This window comes from Neovison vison, chromosome 7, assembly GCF_020171115.1.
Source record: "Neovison vison isolate M4711 chromosome 7, ASM_NN_V1, whole genome shotgun sequence".
Lineage (NCBI taxonomy): Eukaryota > Metazoa > Chordata > Mammalia > Carnivora > Mustelidae > Neogale > Neogale vison.
Window position 1 is genome coordinate 93196856 of NC_058097.1, and position 21465 is coordinate 93218320.

Genomic DNA, 21465 nt, shown 5'->3' on the forward strand with positions numbered 1-21465 from the left:
CGCCAGAAGCCCTTCGATTCCTGGAGAGATGCTGGGGTCCAGCGCGTGGCTGCGGGCTAGCTGAAGCCCCCTTCTGTGGTCTCACAGGCTTCGGGACCCGTCCAAGCCTCGGCGAGGAGATAGGAACAGTCAAAACATCAGGTTTGGGGTGGTTCTTGTCCTGTTGGGAGTTAGTAGGGGGCACTTGAGCTCACAGCACCGCGGTCAGTCTTCACCCTCTCCCCCAACCCAGCTTCCTTACCCCCAAATTTATCTAAATAAAGCTTTTCAACCCTTCGTCCTACCACCCCAACCCACCTCTCCTTCCACACCAGACTGCCACAGCTCAGCAGGCCCTATGTGGACACTGGTTGGAGACTTCCATAGGGCAGCTAACATCCTAGCCTGTAGGAGCCAGGGCGCTGAACTGGCTGAGAAGTACCTGTGGATAAACTTTTTATCCTGTCCCATCCTTTAAGAGCAGTCTCATGGAAGATGCTGGACTTTGACTGTAAGTGCATTTACTAACCTGTCCCACTAAAAGCTGCTTGCTCTGCAACCGTCCTAAATTGGCACTTAAAAGGACTGTATCTGATGTGTGAACTCAGTCCCTCCCTGAAAAATAAATTATGAGAAATGTTCATGTATTCTTATAAAAATATTAATAAGTGTGAGTGAATAGCTTTCCTGCTCCCAGGAAAGTTAATCTCGTTAATCTAGGAACACTCTAACCATTCAAGCCATAGCAAAGTTGTAATTACTGTGGCAGGAATGGAGATGGACATCAGAAAGCCAACTCAGCAAAGGTTAGTAACCACAATTTATGACCTAATGGCACTTTATTCTTTCAAAATATTAATACAGTCTCATAGTTCAAATGTGGATAATCACAAGTCTATACAATGACATAGATCAGTGAAGGAAAAAAAATCCTATTTCCCAATATATCTAAAATTTTTTTGGTTAAGAGCCTGAAGGAAATTGGTAAATTATAAAGACATATAAATTATACATTGTGTATTTAGCTGCTAAAATACTGATTTTTTCATGTTAATGGGCAATGCGTAATATTGGAGCATTTCCAAACCCCACACTGCCCCAACACAATGATGTGCTCAGACAGCCCATTTGGATGATTCCCAAATCTTTTTACCTGGCCGTGTGGTTAGTGATTGGTACTATTAGCAATCAGCTAACTACACTGCCTAGTAACTAGACTCACGCACTGCAGTCCCAAGCTGGCGCCCCATACGTTGTGATAGACAAACCTTACTGGTTCATGGTTCAATGGTAGCTCCTTTTAGTTGGTGGGTTGGCGAATACCTTACTAAATAATGAAAAAGGCACAATGAATTACACCGTACAGCATTAAACGTTACCTAGGGGACTCCTCCCCGAAGTCTGAATGGTCATTACAGCTCACGATTAAAGCCATTAAACTTTACACTTGTCTCCCTCCTCGCAGGCGGGTTGCCCCGTCCTGCCCTCGCTCCCCGCGCAGCTGACCGTTTAACTGCATCTAGCGGCAGCCGTCGGGCCGCGGTCCACGAGCGTCCTCGCAGGTTGACAACGTGTCCGGCGCGCACACGGCGGCAGCCAACGCTGCCGCGTCACGGCTCGAAGCGCGGCCTCCTCCCGACGCCCGCCGGGGTTGGCCGTTCGCTGCCGAGGGTGGCGTCCTCCTGCCCGCGGGGCGGCGGGTGACGCTGTGCCTTGTTTTGATGGCAGTGGAGTTAGTGATTGTGAGCAGCCGACTACAATCAGCTAATGACACTGCCTACAAACCGAGCACCGGGCGCCCGTGGGCTGCAGCTCCCGGACGGTCGGCGGCGCCTAGCCGTGGCCCCCGGGCCGGGGGACCGCGGGCTCCGGGCCTCGTCTGCCCCCGGGCGATGCCCGACGGTGCCCAGGCGCGAGGACGTGGCCGCAGGGCCCCCGGGGACGCACCGGGCCCAGCCGGCATCCTCGCCCGGCCCGCGGGTTGAGCTGGCCCCTGCCGGACCCCCGCGCACACTTGGCGTGGCTAGGCCAGCCGGTGGCGCTCGGAGGGGACCTACACCCCCGGGCCGCGTCCCCCCAACTCCAGGTGTTCCCGGGTTCATCCCAGCCGCCGCCGTCCCCGCGCCGGTCCCCCGTGCCTTCCAGGGCCCGCCCCCGCAGGTTCCCTTCTCGGGTCGGGCTCCCACCTTCTCACTCCCACGTCCTTTCCGCCCCAGAAAACTTCTCTTCAGTTCCCAGCCCAAACCCTAAAGCCGGCTTTCTCCACCCCGTGCGCCCCGCAGCTCCGAGTGGCAGAGTGACCGTGGCCGTAGCTGGCCAACCGCCCTTGGAACCCCGTGGCGGAGGGGGCGGGGCGCGCGCGAGGTGGGGGGGAGTGGAGGAGGGGCGGGGTGGGGGAGGGGAGGAAGCCACAGCAGGGGCCGAGGGCGGGTCTCTCTGCGGGCAAGAGGCCCTGGAGACCCACACACTGATTCCTGAGAAGTTTCTCTTCCTTCTAGGGCAGGAGGGACAAAGCGCTCCTTACCCCCTCCCCCTCCCCAAGAAGCCCCACAGGGCCACCCCAGTTTTCATGCCCATCTTGGTCAGGGGAAACAGCCTGGTCTGATACCAAATTGTAGGCTCTCGTTTTCCAAACGGAGATAGGCCTGGGTGGCCTCTGGCATGTGGGACGACTGTCTTGGAGAGTCCCATGTGCACACTCACCTTCCCCTTGGGTTTCCCTTAGACTCTTAGAGGGCCTTGCGGTGAGTGGAGGGTTGGCGCTTCTCATCAAATAGTGAGTGGACCAGCTCCTGAGTTAGATCAAAGCTTGGTCCTCACACACTTATTTAAGTACCTGCTAGATGTTCGGCATTCATTCTATCTATCCTCCATATGTATAATCTAGGTGGTAACACAATGTGAACACACATTACTTACCACTCAAGACAGTATATAATAAACTGTTAAACTGGGGAGAAATAGAAGTGGGGGTGGGGCGTCAGTGAGGACTGTTAATTGTCAGGGAAGGTCCACGGAGGATCAGGAGCTCCAGTAGGTCCTCCAAGCAACACTAAATTCAGGGTGAAGTTGGGGAGACCAGAGAAACAATGTCTTGTGGCCAGTTACATTTTCTTCTCACAATTCCACATCTGATGACGTAGATATAAATAGGCGTATTTGGACTAGACTGGATAAAAGAGGACAATTCCAAAGAATTTCTGGGAGACCTCTACTAATACTTCTTTCCTTGAGTTACTCCTTCCCCTCTTCTCCTTCAGAGAATGTGTCAGGGGAGGATAAAGAATATTCTAATTCCATGCTTTGTGGAACTCAGTTGGAAGTAACCCTCCACTCTTGTCTTCATGCATCTGGTATAGAGCACTCACTACTGACCCCAAGAACTTTGTTCTAAATTATTTTCCCCAGAGGAAAATTTCCCAGTTAGAGACTGATTCCCTAAACCCAGGAAATGGTTTCATAGATGCCACTGGTAGCATGAATTAGGGGCCGGTAATCTAGATCATTGAAAACAAATTCCAAACTCACATTATCAAACCACCAGAACTTCTCAAGGAGGAGTTCGAGTTACAGCATCATCTTTCACGATGAAAGACAGCACTTTTTTTTTTTTTTGCCACTTGCATGTGTTCTGAGAACACCAAAGTGAAGAGTAAGACATTGAAGTATAAAATGTACAGTACAGAAAACATTAATTCTCAAGATGAACTTACAAAGTTAAATTACAAAAGCTGGGTCATTTCTAACTATTTTTTGTATTCATCTTATCTTTGGGAGAAGCGCAGTGTGGGAGAAACACACCACAGAAGTCCCTCACACCTCTTTAACACGTACAGGATAACAAGCCATACCAGGCAATATGCTGGAATCAGAGCTAAGTAACCAGAGAGCTCTCTAGAGGTAACTGTTGAACCAATTTGCATCTTATAGCTACACAGACATACATACATAAATGCAGGAGTGAAATAGCTTCCATTCCATTAGCCATAGGCAGACTTACAAGTTTTGGTCAGGACATAATTACAAAAACAATCCTGTTTTTTTCAAATTGTTAGTCACTTTACCCAATATGATATTAAATACCTCTTCTGATAAATGTTTTATGATTATTAGTTGCATCTTAGCATTTCTTACCTGGGCTGGATTGCTGCCTTCCAAGGTCGTGGTTGCAGTAGATGCCTTGAAATTTATATTTTTAAAGATTTTCTTCCAAGATAATTTAAAAAATAAAGACAATGTGTGTAAAAGTCATCAAGATGCATGCCTCCAGAAATTGATTTTTAAAAATGCAGTCTATTTTGCAGGTCGTGCAACTAAAAAAAAGTAAAATAATGAGAAAAAATATTTGTGTGTGGCCTTGTCCTGTGTGTGTGTGTGTGTGTGTTTTAAAAGAATGCTTGTTCTTAGGGTTGCTGTTGATTTGGCCTGTAGTTACTACAGAAACTCCAAGGATCTCATTCCCTTTATGGTTCATGTCTAGGCATGCCTGGAGACCAGGGAGACCCATGATTTAATCTAACTAAGAATGCTTGTGGTGTTTTAAATGACCAAACAGAAGATTGCATTTGTTTCAGACAAAACCAGGAAGGTACCTTTCAGAGAGACTGTTTACTGTTTTATTGAATTTCTGGGCTTTTGGTGATGCCGGTGTTGGGAAAGGAACGCCAAGGAGAGGAGATGAGGTTGATGATTAGGAACAAAACCAGAAGAGTAGAGAACACACATACCTTCAGCTTTAGCTTTGGAGGATTTGTATTGGTTAAAGTTATCACTCCTTGAAAAAACACTAGAGTGATGGGGATTGGGAATTACAAAAGACGGAGACAAACTTACTCTCTTAACACACATGGACACACCATCTGAACATTTTCTATCCTCTGTAGCTTTTGGAGGATGTTGTTCCAGAGGGAGAAGTGAAGAATCAGACTGATTAGAAATTACTGGACTTTAGCATCTTCTTTTTATTTATTTATTTGACAGAGAGTGACATGGCAAGAGAGGGGACACAAGCAGGGGGAGTGGGAGAGGGAGAAGCAAGCTTCCCGTTGAGCAGGGAGCCCGATGCTGGGCTTGATCCCAGGACCCAGAGATCATGACCCAAGCCCAAGGCAGATCCTTAACGATTGAGACACCCAGACACGCCGAGAAGCTTCTTTTAAAACCTATTTTCTATATACATATTTTCTCTTAGGAAATAGAAAACCATGTCTTGATTTTTATATAGATCAATAAATGTCAGACTACCTTATTAACATTCATGATACCATATTTAGGAACTAGTTTATATGTTGATATAAGACTAGGTTGAAGTAAACTTAATGCCTTTTTAAGAGTTAAAAATCAATGAATCTGCTCAATTATGAGAGGAGACTTTCTAGCTAAAATGAACTGTCAGGAATTTTTATAATTTCTTTCTTCTGATTCCATTTCATTGTGCTCTTATTAGTACTAGTGTACCAGATTCTTCCTTAGTTTCTTGTAGTTATTGATTAATCAGTACTGTTGCTTTCAGTATGAAAATGTTAAATTATCTTTTAGTAAATCAGAAACAATCTAAAAAATAGGCTTTATAATTAAAGTTGCTTGAGCTCTTAAGGCTTCAGCAGTAGGAACAACCCTGTTGCTCACTTACCATCTTGAGAGAACAGTCTAGGGATTTATGGTCTAATTGGAGAGAGAGACAATTTGCATACACAGATAATTAAAATAGCTATCATTTAGTAATTATATCAATATTAATATATAATGTTATTTATATATTTATATTATATAATTAATTAAATAGCAAGATTGTTAGATTAATAGATACTTCAAGACTTCTAAATACTAATTTAAGCTTAATTATTGTTTTAAAATTAGTTTTTAATTTTTACTTTTTAAATTTTTAATTAAAGATAATTGACATATACAGGGCGCCTGGGTGGCTTAGTCATTAAGTGTCTGCCTTTGGCTCAGATCATGATCTCAGGGTCTTAGGACTGAGCCCCATGTGGCTCCCTACTCAGCAAGGAATCTTCCCCTTCCCCCTTCTCATGCTTGGTCTCTCTCTCAAATAAATAAGTAAATAAATAAAATCTTAAAAGATCATTGAACATATAGTATTAGTTTCAGGTATACAACATAGTGATTTGACAATTACATACATTACATACATTATGAAATACCACCATACCGAGTTAGCACAGTATTATTGAATATTTTCCCTATATTTAGGAAATACAACATATTGTATTTTTCATCCCTGTGACTTATTTTATAATTGGAAATCTGTACCTCTTAATCCTCTTTACCTCTTTTGCCCGTTTCCCCACCCTTCTCCCTTCTGGCAACCACCAGCTTGTTCTCTGTATTTATGAATCTCTTTGTTTTTTGTTTCATTTTTTAGATTCCATATATAACTGAAATCATATGGTATTTCCTTTGTTGGACTTACTACACTTAGCATAATCCCTCTAGGTCCATCCCTATTGAGATGAATTACAAGATTTCCTTCTTTTTTATGGCTGAGTAATATTCCATTATGTATCTATATATACACATCTTTATTTATCCATCTGTTGATGGACACTTGGGTTGCTTCCATATCTTGGCTATTGTAAATAATGCTGCAATAAATATAGCGGTGCATGTATGCCTTCAAATTAGTTTTTTTTGTTTTCTTCAGACAAATACCCAGAATTAGAATGATTGCATCATATGGTACTTTAATTTTTATGTTTTGGAGGAATCTTCATGCTGTCTTTTATAGTGGCTGCACAGTTTATGTAAGCTTCATTATTGCCACTATTTAGGAAAAAAGAAAAAGCAAATCACTGAAGGTAGGGACAAAGAAAAGGTTATATGGAAAATGTGGGGTCAAGCTGGGTCTAGAAGGAAAAGTAGGACACAGATAAAAGAAGACAGAGGGGGATGTTCTTGCTAGAACGAGCAAGTTGTGAAGGAAAGATACCAGTCGGTTCATGGAGACCATAACACCTGGTCAGTTGGGAGAGCTAGGAGTGGGTTTCTGCTTAGGGAAATAAGATTAAAGAGGTAGATACAGAGGAGATAGATCATGGAGGAACATGGGTGTCAGGCCATGGAGTTTTAATCTCATTCTCTTGACTGCGGGGGCCCATGACTTACACGATATGTTGTTCTGTGGAGATTAGAGGCATGGGTTAGAAGAGGTAGAGGGAGGAGACTTAGTGTCCATTTGAGCAATTATTTTAAGGACCTAGGTATGAAGTGATGCAGAGAAATAGTATGAACAGGAGAAACTTTGGGAAGGAAATGGCATAGGACCTGGTGACTTGATTAAAGCAAAGAGACAACAAGATGAACCTCCAGGTTCCAACAACAGACCAAGACCCTGGGGGGCAAACCTAGTCAGACGCTAATTATTTACGTTCAGGCATATTTAGTTTAGGTGATCAAAGGACATTGGTGGAGTTGGATGTTGGGGGCTACAACCCTTGAAAGGAGAGATTTAGTCCTTTCCTAAAGTGGCAACCATTGAAGTCTGAGGATGAATGAACATCTGATATCTGCTTGGTCCACCCGGGACAGAATGGGGGACCAGTAGAGGGGTGGGGGTCGGGTTCTTGAATAGAAAACAGAGTGAGGAAAGCGGAAGGCTCGGGACCAGCTTTGATTGTATCCGTGTACTCTGTAAAGGGTGGGATAAGAAGTAGGTCTTGAGCCCACTAGAAGTAGGAGAGAGGACTCCCAGCGAAGCCAAGCTGTTGTAAACGGGGTTGTATACACATGTGAATTCAAGGGAAACAGCTGCCTGGCCACCACCACATCATGAGGCCACCACCCATCATGATCAGTGGACAGCAGATGACTGCACCTGCTCTTCCAGAATGTTCGTCTCAGGGCTTTATCCACGGAGGCAGTGAGGGGTCCATGTACTTCTCTGGACTATTAGGAAACAGATGAACTTTCCTGGTTGCTTCTCACCACTGGTTAGCCCCTGTCCCCTCTCCAAAAATCCTCATGTAGATTTTTCAGGTTTTTAGAGGTAATTTCAGGTCATCAGAGTACACAGTTGAAGAAAGTCTGTTCTTTAGAGCTCTAGAGGGCACCTGGGAGGCTCAGTTGGTTGAGCGACTGCCTTTGGCTCAGGTCATGATCCCAGACTTCCGGGATCGAGTCCCGCATAGGGCTCTCAGCTCCTTGAGGAGTCTGCTTCTCCCTCTGACTTTCTCCTCTCATGCTCTCTCTCACTCATTCTCTCTCAAATAAATAAAATATTAAAAAAAAAAAGAGAGCTCTAGAATGTGTTCTGTAACTATATGAAGCCAAAACCAGGAAATTGACCGATTATCTTGTTAATACATTCATCAGCATGAAAATACTTTATGCCATTCCTTTAAGTCTACTTATTCTTGTTTTTATTTCTATTCTCCCCATTTGGCACTTAAGCCTTTTTTCTAGGTGGGGTTTATATTCTTTAGTTTTAAAGAATTATATACCTCTAAAAAGAATCACATAATTCTGATTTGTTACCTTTTTTTTTAAGATTTTATTTATTTATTTGACAGACAGAGATCACAGGTAGGCAGAGAGGCAGGCAGAGAGAGAGAGGGAAGCAGGCTCCCTGCCGAGCAAGAGAGCCTGATGCGGGACTCGATCCCAGGACCCTGGGATCATGACCTGAGCCAAAGGCAGAGGCTTAACCCACTGAGCCACCCAGGCACCCCTGACTTGTTATCTTTATTTACTCTATATCCATAGAGCACATACCAAGGATTTCATCAAGTTCAAACATTTTATCAAGTTCATACTGTCTTTCCCTCTTAGCTCACCTGTAGCTCATTTAAATCTTAAACTTCATTCCTTCTTCCTGGGTACAATCTTCCTTGGAGCCTGGAGCCTCATTGTGAGCTTTTCCTTCTCTAACTGCTTCTGCACTTAATATAGTCACTCTGCAATTAGCACCATGCATTAGTAAGAGAATAGTATTCTCCAGTGCTCTAATTGCATTTTTGAAATTAGCATTTTGTGGTAGTAGAGAGTACTGGTGTATGTAACACACATTTATTGTATTAGTACAGAGCACTGTGTATACATTGTCTTACATCCTGAGTTGTTTGCAGTGGACTATCGGTTTCCAACTTGATGTGTTTCATGTATGTTTGACTACACTGACTATATTATATAGTTTTGGTCTTTGTAGCACAATGCCACTTACATTATGATTGCTCAATAATGCACATAGAAAATACACATGAAGTAGGAAAAAGGCTTGTGGTAAATACACTTGCATGGTAATTTTATGAAAAAGAAGCATCTATAGTTTGATTCATTTAGTTTATCAGTAAATGTTTCGCTTAATAGATTAGGCAGCTCAAAACTTAATTTCTTTTGGGTTCAAATTAACATTGCATACCTGTAGAATTTTATCAGGTAACATTTTAGCATATGCAATTTTGTATCAACAATGAGTGTAACTTCCTTAATATGTGATTTGAACATAACGGGACTGAAGAGTTCTTTGTAGAATAGTTCCTCAGTTTATAAAATGGTTATTTCTTGCAGTTATTTAAAAAATGCACTTTCTGTCAGAAGTGGGATTTTTGCTACAACGTCTGTATTTTTTTTCCTCATTAACAACTATATGCTTTTGTATATGGATGTAATTTGGAACTTAAGGAAGGGATGCTAAGGAAATCAAATAGGTCTGATGGTAAGACCAGCTATCACTTCAAAAATCCAGTGAATGTATAAGCAAGGGAGAGTCTTACACTGTTGGTGGGAATGCAAGCTGGTACAGCGACTCTGGAAAACAGTATGGAGATTCCTCAAAAAGTTAAAAATAGAGGTACCCTACGACCCAGCATTTGCACTATGAGGTATTTATCCAAAGGATACAAACAGTGATTCAAAGGGGCACCTACACCCCAATGTTTATAGCAGCAATGTCCACAATAGCCAAACTGTGGAAAGGGCCCAGATGTCCATCAAAAGGTGAATGGATAAAGAAGATGTGTTGTATATAATTGTGGAATATTACTCAGCCATCAAGAATGAAATCTTACTGGGGCACCTAGGTAGCTCAGTAGTTAAGCATCTGCCTCTGGGTCATATCATGATCCCAGGGTCCTGGGATCAAGTCCCGTATTGGCTTCCTGCTCAGCGGGAAGCCTGCTTTTCTCTCTCTCTCTCCCACTCCCCCTGTTTGTGTTCCCTCTCTTGCTGTGTCTCTCTCTGTCAAAGAAATAAAATCTTTAAACAAAAAAAAAAAAATCTTACTATTTGCTGTGACGTGGAGGGAACTTGAGGGTATTTTGCTAAATGAAATAAGACAGTCAATTATCATACAATCTCACTCATATGTGGAATTTAAGAAACAAAACAGATAAACATAGGGGAAGGGAAGGAAAAATAAAACCAGATGAAATAAGAGAGGGAGACAAACCATAAGAGGCTCTTAATCATAGGAAATACACTGAGGGTTCCTGGCGGGGATACAGTAACTGGGTGAAGAGTGCCAAGGAGGGCACGTGATATAATGAGCACTGGATGTTACAGGACACTGATGAACCACTGAACTCTGCCTCTGAGACGAAAGACGAAAAATGGAGCATCAAAAGAAATAGTAGCCACCACTGAATTGATTTATTCAGTGAATGTTTACTGAGCATCAGATGTTATAGTGGGAAGAATCATTTAAAAAAAAAAAGACAATTGAGCAAAAAGCTGTCCTGTGAAGTCTAATTCAGAGGGAACGTTATAAAATACATTACTCCAAGATGCACTGCTTGTGTTGAATCCTGCTTGAGAGGATCATCTTCTAAAAAAAATAATAATCTCTAATACATGTAAAAATCCCATGAATGTAATGTTCAATGTATATTTTTTAATTTTAAAAAATTATTAAATGAATAAGGATTTTCAATTTTATGCTGAAGTTTAGCTAAGATCAAGGAGACAAATGTAGAGGCAGATTTTCAAGGTTTACCATTATTCCATTACTGACGAGCCCTGGGGCTTGAAGGTGCCTTAGTGATGGAGCTGAAGTCCCTCATGTTCAAGGAAGAAATGTAATTTGGGAAATTGTTAACTTGTACAGGATCATTTTGGTCCTTTTCGTGTTTTCTACCATTTGATTCTCTGTTACAGGTTTAATAAGAAGATAAAATATGTCTTTTTAAAAGAGATTTTATTTATTCACTTTGCATTTTTTATTTAAATTCAATTTAGTTAACAGAGTGTATTACTAGTTTCAGAGGTAGAGTTCAGTGATTTGTCAGTGACATGTAACGCCCAGTGCTCCTCACATCACATGCCCCCCTTCATGCCCATCACCCAGTTATCCCACCCCCCCAACCTCTGTGCCAGCAGCCCTCAGTTTGTTTCCTAGAGTTAAAAGTCTCTTATGGTTTGCCTCCCTCAAAATAGATCTTTGATGTGCTTCCTCGCCATTCTGTTCTTCATCCTCATTCCAAATGGCCAAAAACCTCATGTTTCCACCTGTTTCTCTGGTGCCTCCCTCAGATTTCCTCCCCCTTTCCAAACATCTCTAGACTGAACAGGATTCTTTTGTTCTATTAAGGGTAACTCATTTGGCATTTTCAGAAGGAAATCCTGAAAAGACCACATCTAATCAAGGGACTAAATGCCTTCTAATGGGAATTTTAGACATTATTTAGAAATGCTGGTAGAAATAGGTCTTTTTTTTTTTTTTTTTGGTCTTCAGATTTCTTTGAGAGAGAGAGAGGGTGAGTGAGTGAGCTAATAAGATAGAGAGAAGGAGCAGGGGAGGGGGAGGGAGGAGCAGACTCCCAGCTGGACAGGAAGCCAGATGTGGGGCTCCATCCTGGGACTCCAGGATCATGACCTGAGCTGAAGGAGGTTTGTCTTCACATTTCAGCATTCTCTTTCTTTCTTTCTTTGACAGATAGAGATCACAAGTAAGCAGAGAGGGAGGCAGAGAGAGAGAGAGAGAGAAGGAAGGAAGGAAGGAAGGAAGGAAGGAAGGAAGGAAGGGAAGCAGGCTCCATGCTGAGCAGAGAGCCCGATGCGGGGCTCGATCCCAGGACCCTGGGATCATGACCTGAGCCGAAAGCAGAGGCTTTAACCCACTGAGCCACCCAGGCGCCCCTCAGCATCCCCTTTCTATTCCACTTAAACATGAGGTTGTTTTAGGCTGGCCCCGGCTAGACTTTCTGCTAAATTCTCATGTCCTGTCAATGAGCATTACTACCTGAGTGTTTAATTGCTATCTAAACCTCCGCACATGGGATCTGAACTAGCCACTATTCTTTTTCTCCCAGCTCTTCTGCCGAACACAGTTATTTCAATGAAACATGGTTGTCTTTGTTACTGAGGCTGGAAACTTGGAGTGATTTTTGAGTATCCCATATCTCGAAACTCTGCATCCAAATAGTCACTTGGATACATATTTGGTTTCCTTCTCTAGATTATAAACCCCTTGAAAATTGAAACAAAATGTTTTAATCCCATGGCACTTACAAGCATCTCACATGCAGCAGATAGTCAGGAAATAGTCGTGGAATGAACTCAATTATAATAGAAGTTCTAGTCGTCATTATGCGTAGGAGGTGATTTAACAAAGGTGTTTAAAACCACCCAAACAAGTAACTGAAGGAAGTCTTGCATGAAGTTTAGTTTCTATTTGTTTTTTCCTGACCTCTAAGGAGGTCTATTGTTCTATTCATAACATCCAAGGCCTGCCTGGGCCTGTTGCAAAAGATATTGCTAGGGAGGGTTCAAAGCCTCATCAGCTAATGTGTTGCACCAACTCAAAATGCACTGTAACAGTATGTCATCCGGGAAAGTGAACGAAGGAAAGAATTATTCAACACCGGACACCACTCTAGTATCATAGATGCAAACCCTAACCATTCGAAAAGGAAAAATTTGAGGATATGCTAATGCGTATGTTGCCTTTAGCTCCCAAACAAATTTTATTTCAGCAATATATGATTAGTTGTCCTCATTTCCAATTATTTTTTACTTCTAACATAAATAAGAACAACAACAAAACAACTTTTGCAAAAGTTATCCCAGCAAAGGCTAGAAAAGATAGGATAAATGATGAAATCTGTGATAACGATCTTTGCTAAGCTCCAGGCATTACGAAGCAATCAAGAATGTAAGATAAACGTGAAATCCCCTCCATGGCTAGGAGCTCTCTCTCTTCATACTCTTCCATCTCTGCTGCCCATTAAAATCACTTGAAGAAGCTTTTAAAAGTCCCAATGCGCTGAATGCCCTCCATCCCCCTTCAGTCAGAATGTCTGGTGGTAGACTCATGTCTGGCATCAGTATTTTTAAAAGATATTCAGGGGTACCTGGGGGCTCAGTTGTTAAGTGTCTGCCTTTGGCTCAGGTCATGATCCTAGGGTCCTGGAATTGAGCCCCGCATCGGGCTCCCTGCTCCATGGGAAGCCTGCTTCTCCCTCTCCTTCTGCTTGTGTTCCTTCTTTCACTGTGTCTCTTTCTGTCAAATAAATAAAATCTTTAAAAAAAAAAAAGATATTCAGGTGACCCCAAAGTACAGCAGTTGGAAACCCTTGTAGTGGAGTAAAGGAAGTAAGAAATGTATCGTGGATAGTTGAAATCAGTAAGATACTGTGAAAGTGGAAGGTCATTAAGGTTCTAGTCACAACTTAATTTCATTTTTACATGTTTTGGGCATCGAGTAGAGACTTCAATACTTAATACACTGGACTGAGCTAGCCTCATTAAGTCATGCCATTACTTGACATCCAGGTAGGTGCTCAGCCACCATTTCCATAGTCCCCAGATGATCATTTCTCATACCTCCTTGACCATCAAAGATATGACAGTAGCCAGCACAATCCTATCTGTTTCTAATAACAGTATCTCTATTTCATCTCCGTCCATCAACTGGTGAAAGTTTCATGTTATACCAGCCCAGGTTGCCAGGAGCCATGCCTACCCATATTCTACTACCACTAGCAATGAAGCTTTTATTCCAGCCAGCAAGTGAGTAAGCCACTTCCAAAATTCCATTTTAGAGACTCTTTCCTTAAAACATCCCTGGTCTAGGGGGCACCTGGGTGCTCAGTGGGTTAAAGCCTCTGCCTTTGGCTCATGATCCCAGGGTCCTGGGATCAAGCCCCGCATCGAGCCCTCTGCTCAACAGGAGCCTGCTTCCCTTCCTCTCTCTCTGCCTGCCAATCTGCTTACTTGCGATCTGTCAAAAAAATAAATTAAAAAAATAAAACATCCCTGGTTCGAACGGTCTTGGACTATGTTCCTCAGAAACGAATACTGAGATCGGGAACTGCATGCAGAAAGTTCACTAGGGAATCCTCTTGAGAGACATACCTACGAGGGAGTAAGAGAGACAGGACTAGGCAGAGGGACAGGTGGACCAATGACGCCTTTGCAGTTGAAAATTCAGTCTATTTTATGGGGAGCTCTGGGGATGGGATGGCTCTTCAGAACTGTAAGGGGGCCAGGTTTTTGTATCCCCACATTAGCCAGTCAAAGGCTGCACAGCAGGCCGCCCCTCACAGGCGATGGGAGGATATCTTTACTGTGAGGTGGTTTCTGAGAGTGAGCCCTAATGAGAAATGCAGCTTTGAGCCATTAGCATCTGGTGGTCCCTGCAGCTGGGGGATGATGGTGTTGACCCTGAGGAGGGGAACTGGTTGAAGGACCTCAGTACCTATTATACTGTTCAGAATGACTTATCTTTGGCCAATGGGAGCTTTTCATGGAGGCTCGCATCTTTTGACATGACCCACTTGTTTTGCATAGCTTTCTTGCTTTCTGGTAAAATACATTCCGGGCTCATCTAATGTATTACCTGAACTAGAACTGGAATGAGCCATTTCTCCAAGGAATTTTTAAAGTGAAAAATGGTATTTAGAAACCACAAAATGAGTGTTTCGATTGCTTATTGATTCTAGACCTTTCAGTGGACAGAACCAAAGTATAGATTTTTGGGAAAAAACCTCAAGTTCAAATTAATACTACCACTTCAGATTTAACATTATAGGATTTTTACCTAATTTCCTTGATTTTACACTTTTATCCTTATTTCCTTACATTGAAAATCTTAGTTTGTAACAACATTAAAGTCAATATTTTTACATTAAAATCAATTTGACAACATTAAAGTCAATATTTTTATTTCTCTCTATACGTAAAATTTCAAAAGAGTACTACTGATAGGATGGTCTCTCTAGAATAGACTGGAATGTGTTCTAGAGTCATGTGGATTTTGTCAAAGCCCTTTGCTTGATCATTTTTTAAAAAGATTTTATTTATTTATTCCAGGGAGAGAGAGAGAAAGCACGAACGGGGAGAGGGGCAGAGGATGAAGGAGTAGCGGGCTCCTTACTGAGCAGGGAGTTCGATGCAGAGCTCAATTCCAGGACCCCGGGAATCACGACCTGAATCGAGCCACCAGGTGCCCCTGCTTGATCTTTGTTCTATTCAACTTGTTTATTACTCTAGCAGGATACATTCTTGCCAAATTTACAGGTAACAGGTAGTCAAAACGATATGAGAATGTATTGAATGACAGAATTGGGTCACAAATAAATCTTGATTCCTTATAGTGATGGTCTAAATTTAACACAACGGAATAGGATAGATAAAACTGCAGTAAAACTGCAATTGTTTTATACTCCATTTAATCCACAAAGCATTAGAAAAGACTTACAATAAGATGATAAATATAAACTTTTTATTATAAGAAAGTTTACCATTTTTTGAGGACTTAACGATATGCCAGGCACTCTGCTAAATACATCATGCAATTTTATAATTCAATCTGGACAAGAGCCTCATAAGACAGTAGTAGTAGTAATATCTATCATTTACAGAGAAATTATAGAGTACTTGGTTCTATTCTAGGCATTTTGTATTTAATTCCCATAACCCTCCAAAGCATTCCAGCTCGGGAAGTCTGATTCCAAGGCTATAGGTACACTTTTTACCCCCGCTTTTACAGATGAGATTTTTTTTTCCAATTTATTTATTTTCAGAAAAACAGTATTCATTATTTTTTCACCACACCCAGTGCTCCATGAAAACCATGCCCTCTATAATACCCACCACCTGGTACCCCAACCTCCCCACCCCTCCACTTCAAACCCCTAAGATTGTTTTTCAGAGTCCATAGTCTCTCATGGTTCACCTCCCCTTCCAATTTACCCAAAAGCACATACCCTCCCCAATGTCCATAACCCTACCCCCCCTTCTCCAACCCCCCTCCCCCCAGCAACCCACTCTCTTAATCATGAGATTAAGAGTCACTTATGGTTTGTCTCCCTCCCAATCCCATCTTGTTTCATTTATTCTTCTCCTACCCACTTGAGCCCCCATGTTGCATCACCACTTCCTCATATCAGGGAGATCATATGATAGTTGTCTTTCTCCGCTTGACTTATTTCGCTAAGCATGATACGCTCTAGTTCCATCCATGTTGTCGCAAATGGCAAGATTTCGTTTCTTTTGATGGCTGCATAGTATTCCATTGTGTATATATACCACATCTTCTTGATCCATTCATCTGTTGATGGACATCTAGGTTCTTTCCATAGTTTGGCTATTGTGGACATTGCTGCTATAAACATTCAGGTGCACGTGCCCCTTTGGATCACTACTTTTGTATCTTTAGGGTAAATTCCCAGTAGTGCAATTGCTGGGTCATAGGGCAGTTCTATTTTCAACATTTTGAGGAACCTCCATGCTGTTTTCCAGAGTGGTTGCACCAGCTTGCATTCCCACCAACAGTGTAGGAGGGTTCCCCTTTCTCCGCATCCTCGCCAGCATCTGTCATTTCCTGACTTGTTGATTTTAGCCATTCTGACTGGTGTGAGGTGATATCTCATTGTGGTTTTGATTTGTATTTCCCTGATGCCGAGTGATATGGAGCACTTTTTCATGTGTCTGTTGGCCATCTGGATGTCTTCTTTGCAGAAACGTCTGTTCATGTCCTCTGCCCATTTCTTGATTGAATTATTTGTTCTTTGGGTGTTGAGTTTGTTAAGTTCTATATAGATTTTGGACACTAGTCCTTTATCTGATATGTCGTTTGCAAATATCTTCTCCCATTCTGTCAGATGTCTTTTGATTTTGTTAACTGTTTCCTTTGCTGTGCAAAAGCTTTTGATCTTGATGAAATCCCAATAGTTCATTTTTGCCTTTGCTTCCCTTGCCTTTGGCGATGTTCCTAGGAAGATGTTGCTGCGGCTGAGGTCGAAGAGGTTGCTGCCTGTGTTCTCCTTAAGGATTTTGATGGATTCCTTTCTCACATTGAGGTCCTTCATCCATTTTGAGTCTATTTTTGTGTGTGGTGTAAGGAAATGGTCCAATTTCATTTTTCTGCACGTGGCTGTCCAATTTTCCCAACACCATTTATTAAAGAGGCTGTCTTTTTTCCATTGGACATTCTTTCCTGCTTTGTCAAAGATTAGTTGACCATAGAGTTGAGGGTCTATTTCTGGGCTCTCTATTCTGTTCCATTGATCTATGTGTCTGTTTTTGTGCCAGTACCATGCTGTCTTGATGACAGCTTTCTAATAGAGCTTGAAGTCCGGAATTGTGATGCCACCAACTTTGGCTTTCTTTTTCAATATCCCTTTGGCTATTCGAGGTCTTTTCTGGTTCCATATAAAATTTAAAATTATTTGTTCCATTTCTTTGAAAAAGATGGATGGTACTTTGATAGGAATTGCATTAAATGTGTAGATTGCTTTAGGTAGCATAGACATTTTCACAATATTTATTCTTCCTATCCAGGAGCATGGAACATTTTTCCATTTCTTTGTGTCTTCCTCAATTTCTTTCATTAGTACTTTATAGTTTTCTGAGTATAGATTCTTAGCCTCTTTGGTTAGGTTTATTCCTAGGTATCTTATGGTCTGGGGTGCAATTGTAAATGGGATTGACTCCTTAATTTCTCTTTCTTCTGTCTTGTTGTTGGTGTAGGGAAATGCAACTGATTTCTGTGCATTGATCTTATATCCTGACACTTTACTGAATTCCTGTACAAGTTCTAGCAGTTTTGGAGTGGAGTCTTTTGGGTTTTCCACATAGAGTATCATATCATCTGCAAAGAGTGATAATTTTACTTCTTCTTTGCCGATTTGGATGCCTTTAATTTCCTTTTGTTGTCTGATTGCTGAGGCTAGGACTTCTAGTACTATGTTGAATAGCAGTGGTGATAATGGACATCCCTGCCATGTTCCTGACCTTAGTGGAAAAGCTTTCAGTTTTTCTCCATTGAGAATGATATTTGCGGTGGGTTTTTCATAGATGGCTTTGATGATATTGAGGTATGTGCCCTCTATCCCTACACTTTGAAGAGTTTTGATCAGGAAGGGATGCTGTACTTTGTCAAATGCTTTTTCAGCATCTATTGAGAGTATCATATGGTTCTTGTTCTTTCTTTTATTGATGTGTTGTATCACATTGACTGATTTGCGGATGTTGAACCAACCTTGCAGCCCTGGGATAAATCCCACTTGGTCGTGGTGAATAATCCTTTTAATGTACTGTTAAATCCTATTGGCTAGTATTTTGGTGAGAATTTTCGCATCTGTGTTCATCAAGGATATTGGTCTATAGCTCTCTTTTTTGATGGGATCCTTGTCTGGTTTTGGGATCAAGGTGATGCTGGCCTCATAAAATGAGTTTGGAAGTTTTCCTTCCATTTCTATTTTTTGGAACAGTTTCAGGAGAATAGGAATTAGTTCTTCTTTAAATGTTTGGTAGAATTCCCCTGGGAAGCCGTCTGGCCCTGGGCTTTTGTTTGTTTGGAGATTTATAATGACTGTTTCAATCTCCTTACTGGTTATGGGTCTGTTCAGGCTTTCTATTTCTTCCTGGATCAATTGTGGTAGTTTATATGTTTCTAGGAATGCATCCATTTCTTCCAGATTGTCAAATTTGTTGGCGTAGAGTTGCTCATAGTATGTTCTTATAATAGTTTGTATTTCTTTGGTGTTAGTTGTGATCTCTCCTCTTTCATTCATGATTTTATTTATTTGGGTCCTTTCTCTTTTCTTTTTGATAAGTCTGGCCAGAGGTTTATCAATTTTATTAATTCTTTCAAAGAACCAGCTCCTTGTTTCGTTGATTTGTTCTATTGTTTTTTTGGTTTCTATTTCATTGATTTCTGCTCTGATCTTTATGATTTCTCTTCTCCTGTTGGGCTTAGGGTTTCTTTCTTGTTCTTTCTCCAGCACCTTTAGGTATAGGGTTAGGTTGTGTACCTGAGACCTTTCTTGTTTCTTGAGAAAAGCTTGTACCGCTATATATTTTCCTCTCAGGACTGCCTTTGTTGTGTCCCACAGATTTTGAACCGTTGTATTTTCATTATCATTTGTTTCCATGATTTTTTTCAATTCTTCTTTAATTTCCCGGTTGACCCATTCATTCTTTAGAAGGATGCTGTTTAGTCTCCATGTATTTGGGTTCTTTCCAAACCGCTCTTGTGGTTGAGTTCTAGCTTCAGAGCATTGTGGTCTGAAAATATGCAGGGAATGATCCCAATCTTTTGATACCGGTTGAGTCCTGATTTAGGACCGAGGATGTGATCTATTCTGGAGAATGTTCCATGTGCGCTAGAGAAGAATGTGTATTCTGTTGCTTTGGGATGAAATGTTCTGAATATATCTGTGATGTCCATCTCATCCAGTGTATCATTTAAGGCCTTTATTTCCCTGTTGATCTTTTGCTTGGATGATCTGTCCATTTCAGTGAGGGGAGTGTTAAAGTACCCTACTATTATTGTATTATTGTTGATGTGTTTCTTTGATTTTGTTATTAATTGGTTTATATAGTTGGCTGCTCCCACGTTGGGGGCATAGATATTTAAAATTGTTAGATCTTCTTGTTGGACAGACCCTTTGAGTATGATATAGTGTCCTTCCTCATTTCTTATTATAGTCTTTGGCTTAAAATCTAATTGATCTGATATAAGGACTGCCACTCCTGCTTTTTTCTGATGTCCATTAGCATGGAAAATTCTTTTCCACCCCCTCACTTTAAGTCTGGAGGTGTCTTCGGGTTTAAAATGAGTTTCTTGGAGGCAACATATAGATGGGTTTTGTTTTTTTATCCATTCTGATACCCTGTGTCTTTTGACTGGGGCATTTAGCCCATTAACATTCAGGGTAACTATTGAGAGATAGGATTTTAGTGCCATTGTATTGCCTGTAAGGTGACTGTTACTGTATATTGTCTCTGTTCCTTTCTGATCTACCACTTGTAGGCTCTCTCTTTGCTTAGAGGACCCCTTTCAATATTTGTAGAGCTGGTTTGGTGTTTGCCAATTCTTTCAGTTTTTGTTTGTCCTGGAAGCTTTTAATCTCTCCTTCTATTTTCAATGATAGCCTAGCTGGATATAGTATTCTTGGCTGCATGTTTTTCTCGTTTACTGCTCTGAAAATATCATGCCAGCTCTTTCTGGCCTGCAAGGTCTCTGTGGATAAGTCAGCTGCCAATCTAATACTTTTACCATTGTATGTTACAGACTTCTTTTCCCGGGCTGCTTTCAGGATTTTCTCTTTGTCACTAACGCTTGTAAATTTTACTATTAGGTGACGGAGTGTGGGCCTATTCTTACTGATTTTGAGGGGCGTTCTCTGAACCTCCTGAATTTTGATGCTTGTTCCCTTTTCCATATTGGGGAAATTCTCCCCAATAATTCTCTCCAGTATACCTTCTGCTCCCCTCTCTCTTTCTTCTTCTTCTGGAATCCCAATTATTCTAATGTTGTTTCATCTTATGGTGTCACTTATCTCTCGAATTCTCCTCTCGTGGTCCAGTAGCTGTTTGTCCCTCTTGTGCTCAGCTTCTTTATTCTCTGTCATTTGGTCTTCTATATCACTAATTCTTTCTTCTGCCTCATTTATCCTAGCAGTGAGCCTCCATTTTTGATTGAACCTAATTAATAGCTTTTTTTATTTCAACTTGGTTAGATTTTAGTTCTTTTATTTCTCCAGAAAGGGCTTTTATATCTCTGGAGAGGGTTTCTCTAGTATCTTTCAAGCCCAGCTAGAACCTTGAGAATTGTCATTTTGAACTCTAGATCTCACATATTACCAATGTCTGTATTGATAGGTCCCTAGCCTTCGGTACTGCCTCTTGTTCTTTTTTTTTGTTGTGAATTTTTCTGCCTTGTCATTTTGTCCAGCTAAGAGTATATGAAGGAGCAAGTAAAATACTAAAAGGGTGGCAACAATCCCCGGAAAATATGCTTTAACCAAATCAGAAGAGATTCCAAATTGTGAGGGGGGATTTCTCCCCCCTCACGATTGGGTGAGGGATCTCCCCTGATTGGGATCTCTTCTGATCGGGATCTCCCAATCTCTTCTGTTTGGGATCTCTTCTGATTTGGAGATAAAAAAGAGGTTCAAAAAGAAAGAAAGAAAAAAAAAGAAAAAAATTAAAAAAGAGATTGAATTAAAAATTCAATCAAGAATTAAAAAAAGAGATTGAAGAGATTGGTATCTCTTCTGATTTGGGGATAAAAAGAGGTTCAAA

The 21465-nt window shown here is 41.4% G+C and overlaps 1 long non-coding RNA gene across 1 annotated transcript; it reads right to left on the reverse strand.

Annotated features, from left to right (window-relative positions):
* Position 1: 1 nt before the first annotated feature.
* LOC122912211 lies at positions 2-4292 on the reverse strand. The gene is made up of 3 exons (XR_006385566.1): positions 4114-4292; positions 509-594; positions 2-160 (listed from the first exon to the last, which is right to left on the reverse strand). It is a non-coding gene; the product is annotated as an uncharacterized LOC122912211 (long non-coding RNA).
* Positions 4293-21465: the final 17173 nt, after the last annotated feature.